Source organism: Branchiostoma floridae, chromosome 16 (assembly GCF_000003815.2).
Source record: "Branchiostoma floridae strain S238N-H82 chromosome 16, Bfl_VNyyK, whole genome shotgun sequence".
Lineage (NCBI taxonomy): Eukaryota > Metazoa > Chordata > Leptocardii > Amphioxiformes > Branchiostomatidae > Branchiostoma > Branchiostoma floridae.
The window spans coordinates 4,926,015-4,941,476 of NC_049994.1; the positions used below are offsets into that span (position 1 = coordinate 4,926,015).

The 15,462-nt window shown below is 39.5% G+C and overlaps 1 protein-coding gene across 5 annotated transcripts in view; it reads right to left on the reverse strand.

Moving 5' to 3' along the window:
- LOC118403719 (protein TANC2-like) overlaps nt 1-15,462 on the reverse strand; it is a 136,200-nt gene that overhangs the window by 107,018 nt on the left and 13,720 nt on the right. For all 5 annotated transcript variants that reach the window (XM_035802499.1, XM_035802497.1, XM_035802496.1 and 2 more), the window contains one exon: nt 5,576-5,657. The gene's annotated coding sequence lies outside the window, so the exon portion shown is untranslated. Of the gene's footprint in view, nt 1-5,575; nt 5,658-15,462 lie in introns of those variants that run through there.

Sequence of the window (15,462 nt, forward strand, 5' to 3'; positions counted from 1 at the left end):
TATTCACAGCCTATCACTCACAGACCTGTACACCAGGAACCCTTTACTTCCAGCCATGTGCACCACTGAACACAACTAGAGCATAGATTCCAATCATTTCATGCTTTTGTACATATAAAAGGAATCTGAAATGAAGCTAATTCGAATTCGGAGAAGGTATCAAAATACATCAAGGCTACAGGGTTATCTTGTGTCAAAACTTGCTTGCTTTCGCAATCATGTACATATTCATCATGTACATATCTGATATTACATTTTGTACTTTACAAATCTGGTTCAATCAAGACTCAATCAAATACATGTCCAGCTTAGGCCTTATGTGTTTTTGTGTTTTTCCTATCAACAAGTTTTTAGGTTGCAGGGTGTCACAAGTATCCAAGAGATTATATCAAACAGTAAATTGCACGTTGCAAATCATACTTTGGTATGCAGACACATTAGACCAACTTTTGCATCTCAAATAGAAATGAGCACGTAGCAGCATTCAATACTCGTACATGTAAGTAATTTCATAAGCCAAAGCCCCAGTTTTAACCAGTCTGCCTTGTTTTCCAACCTTGTGATTTTGCTATTTAAAGGAATGAAAACAACAGTTAGAACAAAGATATACAAACCAGAGGTCCATTAGCAGTACTATGGGGAGCCGCTTGGGGGCCTGAAGATGATCTATTCGTTCACTTTGGTGGCACGTACCAGCATACCCAATATCTTTAAGATCCATTCACAGCTTCTCGAGTAATGCTATTTGCAGACAGACATACGAAAACATAACCTTCAGGGTTGGAAAAGTCCACACTAGCCCTATTGTCCAAGGCAAGTGAAAATGCTGATCGGTAACTAGTAAATGCATGACCTACCCTAAGATTTTTTTCGATTTTGATATACTTTTCATTTTTTAGAGTCATGACATCAAACAATGGTCAACATAAAAAAAATAGAGGCAATAATAAGAATTCCATGAAAAGGCTTACAAAAGTGACATCTAAATCTTAGGCAAGTGAAAGGTTTGTTCGGGGAAGTAAATCTATTATTCCCTTGCCCGATACGATCATGTTAATTTCAGAAAACCTGTCCAACCCTGACTTTTTGGCGAAGTTAAAGATCTAACTTTGGGATGTGTCCAATAAAAGTTGCAGCCTGAGTTATACCACGCCCCCCTCCCCCATCTAACCATCCCCCGCAGCTACAGACAACAGACAGCGGTAAGCGCCTGCAGTTGATTGGTTCCCAGATAAGGATCCGTCTCATCACGAGAAAACACCTGACATTTGTCGGCGCTACAGGTGGTTGACTATCGCACCCGTCTCCCGAGCCTCTTATAATTGATGGCAATCCCTTTATTACTTTTAGTCTTTATGGGAAGTTCAATCCTCGGAGCGGCTGAGTATGCCGTACTAGAGGGAAGCAATAAAGCATGCAGCCGTGGACGGGTACTTTGTCATCACCTATCTGTGCAACAGGTGATGAGAGTGTGTGCACTCTTCCTCCCACTGGAACCTCTATTACTACACTGTACGTGGACTTGGGAAGAAATACACAAGGAGGCAAGAAACTTAGAAATTTGTGAGACTCCAGCAGGCTTTTAGCCAGGCATGCGTCAACGCGTCATCTGGACACACTTTTCTTAGAATAACAAGAAATTTGATGCCCCTGGACGCCCTATACTGGGGAGAAAATCCTCTGACAAGCATGGAATTCTGATTGACCAGGGATGCTACCAGGTCATCTGTGGTCACAGTCTTCTACTGTGACATGTGTAACAGTATTTTTGCCTCTTTGGATACCTTAGAATGCACTGTTTTAACTTAAAATCATCAAAAACTCTGCACCATGGAAGGTGGATGCCCCCGGACCCCCCTATGTATAGTCACTTACCGCGACTCACCAATAAGTTTGGACTCCCTATTATAAAACCCTAGCTAAAAGCCTGGACTCCAGATCGGAAAGCCGACATTAGAAGGCTGTAAACCAGCAAAAAGGGCCAAATTCAACAAAATCACAGAGGAAAAGTGAAAGGAGAGGCCATGATCGTGCGTGCAACGTTTGTTTTGTTTGTTTTTATCTTTGCTCCACAAAGTAGTTCATGTAGGCTACTGTAAATGCATTTAATTTCCCGGGGATTTAACTTTGCAGTAGTGGTTTGTGGTGGCTTTAAGTTCCTGGTAGCACCATGCACTGTAGCCTCTTACTACCATGGAAAAATATTCGCGGTGGTTTTAAGCTTGCTGTGATTTTGCAATGCCAAAACCGTAAACATAAAACCAAAGCGAAAAATTTCTGCATTTACAGTATTTTCATGACACTCGCTGTCTCCATAACTGGGCAGCGTAATGCACTAACTGAGATATCAAAACTAAGTTACACCAAACAAAATATGGTTGCACAGCACAACTGGGCAACTAAGTCATTCGAACCCTGTATCCAAATCATGGTGTGCATACAGTACATGCATAATATTATACAGTAGCTCTGTATCCAAACCTATTAAAAATGCCATGTAGATTTTGCCTACTGCATCAGAGTAATCCCCATTGCATACGATCTCTATTTGGACACACCTATATGAAAGCTACAAGATATCAACCTTACATAAATGTATACATAACACATACACATAAACGAACGTTAACGCTTATGTTCCAGTGACGTGCTCACATGACGCAGGGAAGGCAACGTGTGAAAGATTGCAGGTCATTTGTCAAGACTTTGATCTAGACTGCAAATAATAAGCCTACGTGTATGCATGTACATGTGCCCTCATACAACGTTGGAGCATGTGACATACTCAGAACTGATGCGTATCCTGTTATCAGTAGAGCATCACTACAGTTTATAAATACAGATGGAATCTGACAAAGATACATATTAGGGAATATGAAGATTTTATATACATTTTGAATTATTTATGTTTTCCCGAGGTGGTGCATTCTTTTTCTTTCTTCCTCCTAGCGGAACGGGTTCGTGGAAAAGGCCCAGCTGTGCACCTGGCCTGGCTACCTGGCCTGGCTACCCAGACTGGCTATCAGATAACCCAATTCATAGCCCCAATACTTTTATTTCACTCGCACATACTACTAGATTGCATTTTTTTAAGAAACAAAATTGCCTTTCTAGTTGACAGTCTTGTCTGCATTGTGGATTTCTTCACATGACAATGATAAGCACCTGTATTCAACAGTAACAACTTATAAAATTCCCCCATTTTGCTAAAAAAGTACAATATTCATCAAGAAATATTTTATGATATATCTTCACACTATAACATGCACAATACATTTCCATCTACATATCCACATTGCATATAATGCGTACAATATGCATATGTAGTTCAACAGCCTTTGAAAGTTTGATACAAACTCAAGGGAGGCAAGTTTGTAAATAGATTCACTACAAGCTTCTTCATTGGCAAGCTTGGAGCTCCTGGCATTACTAGAATTGATAGCTACTCTGGTTTTATTAGTATTACTTGCTTCAAAAAGATAATATGAAAGTCTTATAACTTTTAACACGCTGGTGTCAAGACCCAAGGAATTTGTGACAAATCTATATTGCTTTAAAATACTGTTATCATAGCAAGACAAAAAGCATTACTCAACTGTAATGCAATTAAACTAAGTATAGAGGACATAGGACAGCAAGGGGGGCCAATATAACAGGCTCAAGCAATGCAATTTAGGAGCAACTTGGCAAGCTGACAGTAGTGTGGATGAAGAGGTATATATACTCTGACTGTACACGAGATTACTCCTAACGTAAAAATGTATGCATAATTGATAGATACTCCTTCAGCCGTCTTCCAGAAACACAGCATTAATTCCGAGAGTGATAAAATATGGAATAGCAGGACTACAGGACAAGCTATATGTGGAACACGAGTAGGGGTGGGTGCTGGTACAGAAAATTCCGGTCCAGGTCCGGTCCAGGTCCAGAAGATCAGGTCCAGGTCCGGACCTGAACCTGGACCTGATTGTCTGTGAGAACTTGTGAATGGGCAATACACAAAACAATGGTCCATTTTGCTTCTAGGGATTCTGTTAAATGACTTCCACTGATGTTTTAAAATCCTATCTTGATGTAATCAACACTAACGTCGACCATGTACTATCAACTCTCCGTTACTTTGCTCTTGTAATTTTCTTGGACCAGTAAGCCCAAAAACGTGTGAACGCCTGCCGGTATAATCTGTTCAATTTCTAATCGGTCCAAGATCCGATCCACTGATTTCTTTAGGTCTGTTTTTTTCTTGGACCGGTCCAACAAGAAACACCCCTAAACGCGAGTATGGAAGCTTATTAGGTATTCCTCATATGGCATCATTCTGTCTTCGTCATGGGGATGAATTCATCATCCCAGCACTCTCCATCATCAGTCCATGCAGAACTATTCCTCAAAGCAGTTAACTGTAAAATGTTACTTCAGCATATATGTCCTAACTATTGATCAATTCTAACAACTTCTTGCGTTCCATATGCTTGGCAGAGTTTCAAACTACGGTACTTATTGTACAATCTTTGAAAGTGCACTTAGATTGCTTGGCGATCGTAATACCTGTTTCACTCCCACCTGCTACCATGTAATATATGGGAAGAATCCGTACCTTATCTAAGGTCTCTCAAAAGCCGAAATAATGCTTTGATTTAAGTCTAGGCTTTAAAAGATGTACCCACAACAGTGTTTCTGGAAGCAGCAGACAGAACTTACACCTACATACATATCCGTACAGGTTTCACCTTATCTAACTATTCTAAGGTCTCTCAAAGGCACAAATAAAGCCTTGATTTAAGTCTAGGCTTTAAAAGATGTACCCACAACAGTGTTTCTGGAAGCAGCAGAGAGAACTTACACATACATACATATCTGTTGAGGTTTCACCTTATCTAACTATTCTAAGGTCTCTCAAAGGCACAAATAAAGCCTTGATTTAAGTCTAGGCTTTAAAAGATGTACCCACAACAGTGTTTCTGAAATCAGCAGACAGAACTTACACGCATCAATACAGGTTTCAAATTATCTAAGGTCTCTCAAAAGCCAAATAATGCCTTGATTTAAATTTTAAGTCAAGGCTTTAAAAGATGTGCCCAAAACAGTTTTTCTGAAGGCACCAAACAGAACTTACACCTATAGTTATACACACATATAAGTACAGGTTTCACATTATCTAAGGTCTCTCAAAATCCCGAATAAAGCCATGATTTAAGTCTTGGCTTTAAAAGATGTACCAACAACAGTGCTTCTGAAATCAGCAGACAGAACTTACACCTACACACACATCAGTACAGGTTTCACATTATCTAAGGTCTCTCAAAATCCCAAATAATGCTTTGATTTAAGTCTTGGCTTTAGAAGGTATATTCACAACAGTGTTTTTGAAATCAGCAGACAGAACTTACACCTATACACACACACATGCACAGGTTTCACATTATCTAAAGTGTCACAAAAGCCTGAATAATGCCTTGATTTAAGTCAAGGCTTTAAAAGATATAGCCACAACAATGTTTCTGAAAGCAGCAGACAGAACGTTAATACACGTACACACACAAAGGTTGTAGACGAGGGAAGTTTGAGTACTTACCGAATACTACATTCCGTCTGCTACTGGGGCATGACTGTCTGTCAACTCTGGCACGGCGACCTCTTCATAGCAGGATCTCAGGCTGTGGCATAACAGACAGAGACTTTAACATAACATGTAGACAGGACAAACTGTTTTCTTCAGGAGTGACAGATAGCAGTGTTTGTAAACAAAGGCTCTGCTGACAGACTGCCTTTTCCAAATACCAGAAACTTCTGTATACGCGAAGGTGAATATGTTATGATATTTTCATTGTTTGGAAATGTTTTCCCTTTTATGGGGGGTTGTTTGCTTATGTTGATAAGGGTAGGAATTCCTGGAATATTTGGAGCTTTCAGAATTCCGATGGGAAATTTGCAAGAGTTCAGATGTTCTGCAAGGTCAAAGGCCAGTGACCTCTGACCTTCAAGTACAAACATGACCCACTAAGGAATTGTCCACAAGGGTCATAATAATGTGGCTTTGAATCATTGAATCATGAATTGTTGTGTTATGATAACACACATGTAAGCATCCGCAATAAAATTTGACACTTTCAGTGTTTCTACCTCATTAGTTCATTATTTGCTTTTAAAGCTAATGAAATTAGGAATGAATATCAAATGGCAAAAGATGGTTGACAGTAAAGTATTACATACATATTACAACAAACATAGCTAGCCAGGTGTAAACAAAACATCTGCTGTCAAAAAACAATATCATAACTGCCAAGTGTACTCCTTAAACATCTAATATACAATAAAACTGGGTTCATGACAGCAGCATGATACATATACAAAGAAAATTAATATAAAATTGACTTCAACATCATCTTGCTATCTTGTATTTTGCACCTTAATGCAAAAACCATCCAGTTCTCTATATAGCTAATTGGACAATGGTAACTCAATCCTTGTGCAAAATTGTTACACAAATATCAATATGGAATTCTTCGCACATGATAGCTATACAACTGGGAACCAATTAGCAAGCATTGTTTATATCCGACCATACATACACAGGATATGTATACCAGGCATAGTGCCCAGATATAATGTAAAGACAAAACCACTGTTGTATTATGTTGTAATTGGAAGAAATTCAGCTGGTAAAGTTCACTGATAGAAATGTGTAACACACAAAATTCTGTGGGTTAGGGTAACAGAATCATCAGCACTCACAATATACCATGTATATTCAAAACTGCCCAAAAAGACTACTCAATAAAATCGGGTCACATGTATATGGATGGGCGGCCACTATAGACAAGCTTAGGCATGATCTAGACACCGTTTTTCCCGATATCGGTGAGCCTACAACTCAACTCGCCGACAGCTTTTTTTCAGCGTCTAGATGGAACTGCAATATCTCCATAAAGATATCGGCAAAATTACTCCCGAAAGGTCTGGACCATTCGTACGATAGCTTAGCAGGGGTCCCCGACAGCTTCCGCACGCGTGTAGACGTGTCCCGACCTTGGGAGGGCTCATTAGCATATAACGCGGGCTCATTAGGATATATAGCTGTTTATGACTGCAAGCGCCACGGGTGTCCCGCGGCCAACGTTCCAGATCCCTCCTGACATTTCCACAGATATCGGCAAAACTGTGTATAGATTGGGCCTTAGTCACATAGGACATGTGGTCCTTATGCAGAGGTGGTCAGTTGCACAGGTTTGACTGTACATCAATGGTCGTGTGGTCTTTAGGCCAAGGTAGTCCTTGTATTCGTTACAACATTCGCTACAATTAGTACAAAGGAATCTGTTTGATGAAGTACCCAACTTCTATTGGCATTTTAAGATTAAATCTTTAAATGTTCAATGGAACATTAAATTTTCAATGGAACATTGAATGTTCAATGGAACATAATTACATTGAATGTTCAATGGGACATCAACTGTCTGATGGAACATTTAAAAATCTAATGCCAGGTTGGACTAAAATGACTATCAACTATCGCCTACAACGCTCTTACTATTTCATTGGGTCAGTCAGCCCCAAAACACGTGACCCTTTGCCGATACGACCCGTTCATTTTCTAATCGGTCCAAAATTCTTTCAGGTCCGTTTTGTATGGACCAGTCCAACAAGAAAAAAACAACCATTTTGTACCCAGGGCTCGAAATTCATTTTTGGGATTAGGTGCACTGGTGCACCCAGCTTAAAAAATTGGGTGCACCAAAAAAGTTTTGGGTGCACCACTTAAATTTACATGTAAGTAATATTCAAACCTAATAATAATACTAAAGTTACATTAGCTATCAAATTCTTAAACAAGTACCATGACAGACATTCTTATTATCTTTCTAACACTCAGATGTCAAGAATATGATGTATACTTGTATACTTTGGTATCTTTACATACATAAACCTAAGAAAATATTTGGGTGCACCCACAGAAAATAATTGGGTGCACAGCTCCAATTTTGGGTGCACCTGGGTGCACATGCACCCAGTATTTCGAGCCCTGGTACCGGTACCCACCCCTACTCATGACTGATTCTAGTTGTTGACAAACTCTGCCAAGACTCAAGGTCAAGTCAGAAGAAAATTGGAAGGCCCAACATCCTTAAATCCCAAGGAAGATTGATCTCCTTCTGAGAAAGGAAACCTAAGTCCCTTGAGAGTACTGTCGGGATTGACTGATGTCATCGTCATCGAACAACCGCAAAAACTTCACAGAAACAACCTCATCAATATTGCACCAGCCGGTTTGAAGTATGCCACTGAGCATCGGACATGCGGTATAGGAAAACGAGAGTCAAAGGAAATTAACCTCAAGGTATCGATTGACCTTGCACCATTACAATGTGGTTTTCCCCAGTCTGTAATTCACTGCTCCGTCATCATGCCAACTTTAAAGGAGCTTTGAAAGTCACAGCAAAGAGCAAAAATGCATAGTAAAACATCTATGAGTGTGAATGAATACTGTAATTCCTGAAATTTTCACTATGGTCTCGTGCTCGCATTTTTCGCAGTAACCTCTTTAAAGTTTAAGTTACGAGAAAAAGCATCTTGTCTTCTGCCCCCTACTACATGTACTTTGTTTCAACCGCAACAGCGGACTTAAAACCAGACTTAATTTCCTACTGGGAAAATAAATTTCTGCAAAGTTAAAGGCATATACAGTACTATTATCAATACCCTAAAGCAATAGACATATTGGATAGGAAGGGGGCAAACTTGAAAAAGATATTTGAAAAGCTTGGGAAAAGTTCATACTGACAGAAAATTACCAATTATGGAATATCATTCCACATTGGTATGAATATTCCAATTATAGTTATATATATAACATAATTAAGAAATCCCATTAGGAGATTCGATGCACATGAAATACTCTATTAGCAGATATCTAACTCAATTACTTGCTTCCTCGATTTTAATCAGGTTAAGGAAAACTTAACACCTCCTTGCTGACTATCTAGTAAGCCTCTCTAAGGGAAAAATATTTCGACACCACCTTATATGGAAAAGCATTTCATTGATTGATGGAAATGTATTATCATTGATATTGAGATATCAAATACGGTAACCAGATCTAGTATATCATATTGTTATGTTGAATGTCATCGTAAGCCAAGAAACTTGTATTATGTAAATTTTGAAATATTCCGTTCAATGATCACTGTTTTTGCTGCAAACTTTTGCTAAAAAACTCACAACTCTTCTAACGTACATGTATGGTTTCTTTGCAACTTGAACTTGCTTGAACACGAAGCAAATGCTTCAAAATTGAGACCCCACCAACTTCATGAATGTACATTATCAGACCAAACGTTCAATGTCACCAATGGTCAAACTAATCTTCGAATCTAAATCACCAGTTAACTGCAGAATAAGGAAAAATGACACATTGCCAGCTTGGCAACATTTCATCCACATTTATATTCATGCACAAAGCTGACCTCCAGGCATTTCTGATATCCAGAATACAGGAATTGAGGTCACGTGTAGTTGACCTTTCTCTGGCAGGGTTGGGATTTCTAGCTTAGTCTGTGACATTTGTACAGGGGTTTTCAAAGCATGAGGAAATGGCGGCTCCCTGTGAGGTCACCGAGATCAGGGGCATCTGTAGACTGACATTTTAGTTCAATTTGACTGGCTTTCATTCACAATTGCTGGTATGTCACTGCATTGAGCCCAATTGTGGTAGGAAATTGCTCCAACGTTACGATTTGATTCAAACAAATGTGACTGTGAAAATGATTTCTTCTGCGCCGTATCCTTATGCCTCATTTCAGCCCTTCCGCCATCTTTGCGCGAATGACGTCCGTGCTGTATGCTAATCAACCTGAACTGCAACCTCCTGATACCGTGGTCCCGATAGCCTGGCTTGGCTACATGCACTCTGAAGCTATCGGGGACTCCCGCTGAAGTGTCGTACAATTACTATAGAGCTGTTATCTTATACAGTAGGCGACTTTCACAAGGGGAGGGGCTGCTAAATCGAATTGCCCATTCCCTACATGGTTAAGCCATGTCAAACAATCACTTAAAAACACATTTACCTACATTTCAAACCTCAAGTCTTTACCCCCACTGCAAAGCTGGATTTGTTAGGTTTGTTTTGGTTCAAAAAGCCCGAGTTCATCTCCGGCATTTTAACGAGCTACAGCCAGATGATTGTCATGATGTCAGGATTGCACCCCCTCCCCTAATGGATCAGTCCATGTGCCAGTCTCGAATATGAAGGTCACTCATAGGTCAAAGCATGCCAAAGATCACAATTTTTGGCAAGATTTTAAAAATATACATGCTTCAGTCACTCTTGCAGAAATATAGACCTTTGTGATCGAAATTTGCCCAGGGAAAAAAATTATCTAAAAGAAACAGGCTAAGGGTAGGCACCGGGCACTTTCTGCGCAGCTCCAGAAAACAACTCCCTCTCCACAATATTGGGCAAAGAAGACTTCGTACGGCCATAAAATTCCTTTTTACATAGTGTAAAAAGCTGGTTAATATTGGGCAAAGAAGTCTTCGTTTGACCATAGAATTCCTTTCCACATAGTGTAAAAAGCTGTCTCGATATTACCAGTGACAATAACGAAAAATTTTATGTCTGATAATAAAAAAAAACTGTAAACAGGGTCTTACATGTAGATGGCCTTTATTGTCACACAAGTCTCACTGTGGTAGCAAAAACTGCCCATTACCTAGCCTGGTAATGGTATCCGTCTGTCGACCGTCTCGCGAGACGACAAGAGCCGAAGATAGTGGCATTGAGTCGTATTATAACTCCCGAGTCTCTTCTGTCCTCTTCGCAAATTTAGTAAAAAGTATTTGCGGAGAGGACAGAAGAGACTTGGGAGCTATAATATGACTGGATACCAGGCTACCCATTACCTAAAATGCCCATTTGAGAGCATTAGATACTGTAAATGTATTTAAGTTAGCGGGGATTTAATTTCGCGGTAGCGGGAAAAAGGACTTTTCGCGGTGGATTTAAGTTTGCGGTAACACCATAGACTGCAATCTAATATCATAATAGAAAAATGTTCGCGGTGGTTTTAAATTCGCGGTGAAGTGGTCACCGCGAAAACCGCAAACATTAATCCTCCGCGAACATTTCTGCATTTACAGTACCTGACAAAGATAGGCCATCTGTTGATATAAACAGGCCTCAGGTTGATAGTTGGTATAATGATGTGGCTTACTAATACTAATTCTAGACACATATCATGAGGAAAATAACTCCAGTCTCTGGTTGACCAGATTGTGGTAGACTTTTCTGAGTAGAAATTCAACAATCAAGATCAGCAAGCTTGCTTCAGGATACTGTAACTTCATTTTATTGAAGCTTGCTTCAAGATACTGTAACTTCGTTTTATTTTTGCAATGGTTTTATTTTGTGGTGGGAAGGGAAAGGAGGTTCTGTATACTACTAATAGTGATACAAGGGAAACATTTTTGTGATATAGAGAGGTCAAAGCAAAAAATGCAAAATGAAATAATAAAACCACCGTGAAAGTTTTAAGATTTGCAGTAACACAGCACAACATTATCTTTTTTCCATCTGAACTTCTCTCTAGCTAGTGTTCTACCTTATAATGTAACAGCCTCTTACAATAAATGCTAGAAATCAATTTCAAGGCCATAGTATGTTCCCATGGCAACAATAAGCACAAAACGTGAAAGAAAGCGCTAACTAACCCAAAGGTGCCATATTGAATTATGGCCAGGGGCCTAAGGTGTCATGACCAGGGCATCATCATGCAATCCCTCATGTACCTAGGGGTCCTCTGTGCCCATTTCACACTGCATCAATTGGCAAGCAGTAATGGAACTTTTGTGTCTCCATGGCAACAGACAGGGGTAACATATGGAGCTGGAATAATGATCAACCATTATTCTTACGATAATCCATCTTTCCTGGATACTAACGCCAGTCCTTAAAGCTTTGATCGCCATGGCGATGACCGCCGTCACGACGATGAAACCGCTTTGGCACAAGCTGCGTGGATGATACCACGTTTCATGGCTCCCCGGCGTCACATTTCGGCGCTACAAATTATCCCGAGGACCGTTATCCAGATGAAATTGAAAGCAGCTATAAACACCTTTACAGGAAAGTAATAATGACACGTTCGGGGAGAACGGAGCATTTTACCCAGTTTTGGGGACAGTCGTTTCAGCTTATAATTACCCACCAAATACAGCACAATGTCATGCAAGTAGTGCAAAATGGTTCAGATCAACAGATATTTCATATTTTAGCAACCACACCTTAACAGGAAAGTAACAGTGACACGTTCAGTGGAGAACTGAGCATTTTACCCAGTTATGGGGACAGTTGTTTCAGTTTACCCACCAAATACAGCACAATGTCATGCAAGTATTGCAAAATGGTTCAAATCAACAGATATTTCATATTTTAGCAACCACACCTTAACAGTAAAGTAATAATGACACATTCAGTGGAGAACAGAGCATTTTACCCAGTTTTGGGGACAGTCGTTTCAGCTTACCCACCAAATACAGCACATACAAGTATTGCAAAACGGTTTAAATAAACAGATATTTCATATTTTAGCAACCACACCTTAACAGGAAAGTAACAGTGACACGTTCAGTGGAGAACGGAGCATTTTACCCAGTTTTGGGTACAGTTGTTTCAGTTTACCCACCAAATACAGCACAATGTCATGCAAGTATTGCAAAATGGTTCAAATCAACAGATATTTCATATTTTAGCAACCACACCTTAACAGTAAAGTAATAATGACACATTCAGTGGAGAACAGAGCATTTTACCCAGGTTTGGGGACAGTCGTTTCAGCTTTCCCACCAAATACAGCACATACAAGTATTGCAAAACGGTTTAAATAAACAGATATTTCATATTTGGCAACCACAGTTAGTACTTTCTGCAAAAGAGGCAGAATGGACTTGAAATCGAGTATCGATTATTATTTTAAGCTTTGTGAATTTCAATTATACACACTATTGTGTATTTTTGTCAATAAAGGACCAGGACCTGGCCCAAGTCAACCTTCCAATTCTGCCAAAATCCAGTTACACCATACTTCTGTCTCACATCCTGTCACTCAACAATATGAAAACACTGGGACAAATGAACACACAGAAAACCATACCTCCATTTTCATTAAAAAGGGACAAAATGCTACTGTCAAAATTGAGTACAGGGATTGAAATACTGGTGCAGGTAACATTCAAAATTACCTGCACCAAACAAACTTTACCTGCACCACTTTGAATTAAAAAAACTATGGATCAAACTAAAATTGGTCAGGAACCATTGCTATTTTTCTTTTATACTTTATAGGTGGTAACAGTGAGTGCAGCTAAAAACAATCCATATACACCTACATCATAGGGCATTTATATATAAAAACTAGTACATGGACCAGTGCAGGTTAGGTGCAGGTAGACACCAGAAATACCTGCACAGCTCCAATTTTACCTGCACTAACCTGAATATGCAGGTGGTATTACGAGCCCTGGAGTAATTTCTTCAAATGCACATATGACCCGTTCACCATATTGGAATGCTAGCTCCAAAGTTGCCTTTAAACAAAATAACATGCTGACATTTAACAGCTGCCTACAGAGCCCAGAAATTTTAAACATTTTCAACCAAAACATAATTAGTCTGCTCCAGTGTTACAGATGTCCCTCCCTGGGGACTGAAAGCGTACACCTTCTGACATATCATAGTACAGCTATGCAGATCAAAATAAATGCAGTTATTCAGTTTACCAATGTAATGTATGCTGTAATGTAACTTAGTAAGTAAGTGAGAAAGATGGAGTATAATTTGAAAATACATCAATGGCAAAGGAGCAATTTTTAGAAAACTGTTGAGAAATAATAGAAATATCATTTTGTTGCTGAAAGTATATGAAGAATGTATGGAATAAAAATCCAACTAATGAGAAATGTTTTACATTTTTTGTATTGTATAGAACGTTTAGGTTTTATACAAACATGTATGTTAACTACATACACTTAACTCAAAACTGTTAATATATCACGGTATAGACTGAAACATAAAAAGTACAACACGAGTGTTGTAATTTTTAAAATTTTCACAGTGGTTTTACACTATATGGGTTTTTGTGGTGGTCATTTCTCAGAGAACTTAAAATCCACAGTGCTTCCATTACTATAACACTATTGCAAGCTTAAAACCACTGCGAACACACATTTTCTACTTACCACGAAACCAAATAACGGCAACTAAAAAATGCATTTACCGTGTTCTAAAAATAAATGGGCCATATTTTCATCGTATCAGTCAGACATATTCAGCTAGCCTGATCAAATCTCGCTTATAGCAGCCCGCCAAACATCCGCCGGCCCCCAAGAAGGGGCCAGTTACTGTAAATGCAGAAATGTTCGCGGTGGATTAATGTTCGCGGTTTTCGCGGCGGCCGCTTCACTGCGAATTTAAAACCACCGCGAATATTTTTCCATAACAGTAAGAGACTACAGTACATGGTGCTACCGCGATATTAAAACCACCACGAAAAGTCCATTTTCCCGCTACCGCGAAATTAAATCCCCGCGAACTTAAATGCATTTACAATACAGCCCTGGACAGCGGAGTTTGTGTTACACAGACTGACATTCAGCATCCCTCTCCAAATGTCTTTTCTAACAGTAACACAGCCTGAAAACTGTCAAGGTCAAAAACACAGCAACCCCAGCAGCTGACCTGCCACAAGAACCTTCTGACGGCAAAGTCAATACTGTAAATGCAGAAACTTTCGCGGTGGTCTAATGTTCACGGGTTTTGCAGGGGCTGATTCACTGTGAACTTAAAACCAACGGGAACATTTTTCCGTGGCAGTAAGAGACTACAGTGCATGGTGCTACCGCGATCTTAATACCACCGCGAAAAGTCCTTTTTCCCCGCTAACGCGAAATTGAATCCCTGCAAACTTAAATGCATTTACAGTACCTCCAACAGGGTTTCCTTCTCTAATGTACATTCTTGACTTCCGGAGGGCACAAGGTCTGTCAATTATGCTGACAGCGTTTCCTGACTTTTCAAATGTTTCAATTTTCCCTAAAAGGTTTTCCTGATAGCGTTTCTGGTTGGAGACACTGGGGATGCTCGGCTTTTCATGTTGTGTGGATCTGAGGTTGTCGTACCGGGAAGTGTTCCAGCCATATTGTTAGGAATTGCTTTTGGGTTTCCCCCTTTCCCAGCTGCTTTTTCTCAACAATTGTCTAAAATGGCAACTAAGAAAATGAAATTCATTTCCCTGTAATCCTGTGTATCATAGACAGGACATGACAAAATTTGAAAGAATTTAGAATTCAAGACATTTCAAAAAACAGAATGGGAAAGGAAACAAGATCATTTCATTTTCTTCTTATAGATACAGCTGCAATATTCTGTCAGTGTGGCTTGGCAGTCAGAAAAATGTTACAATCTTC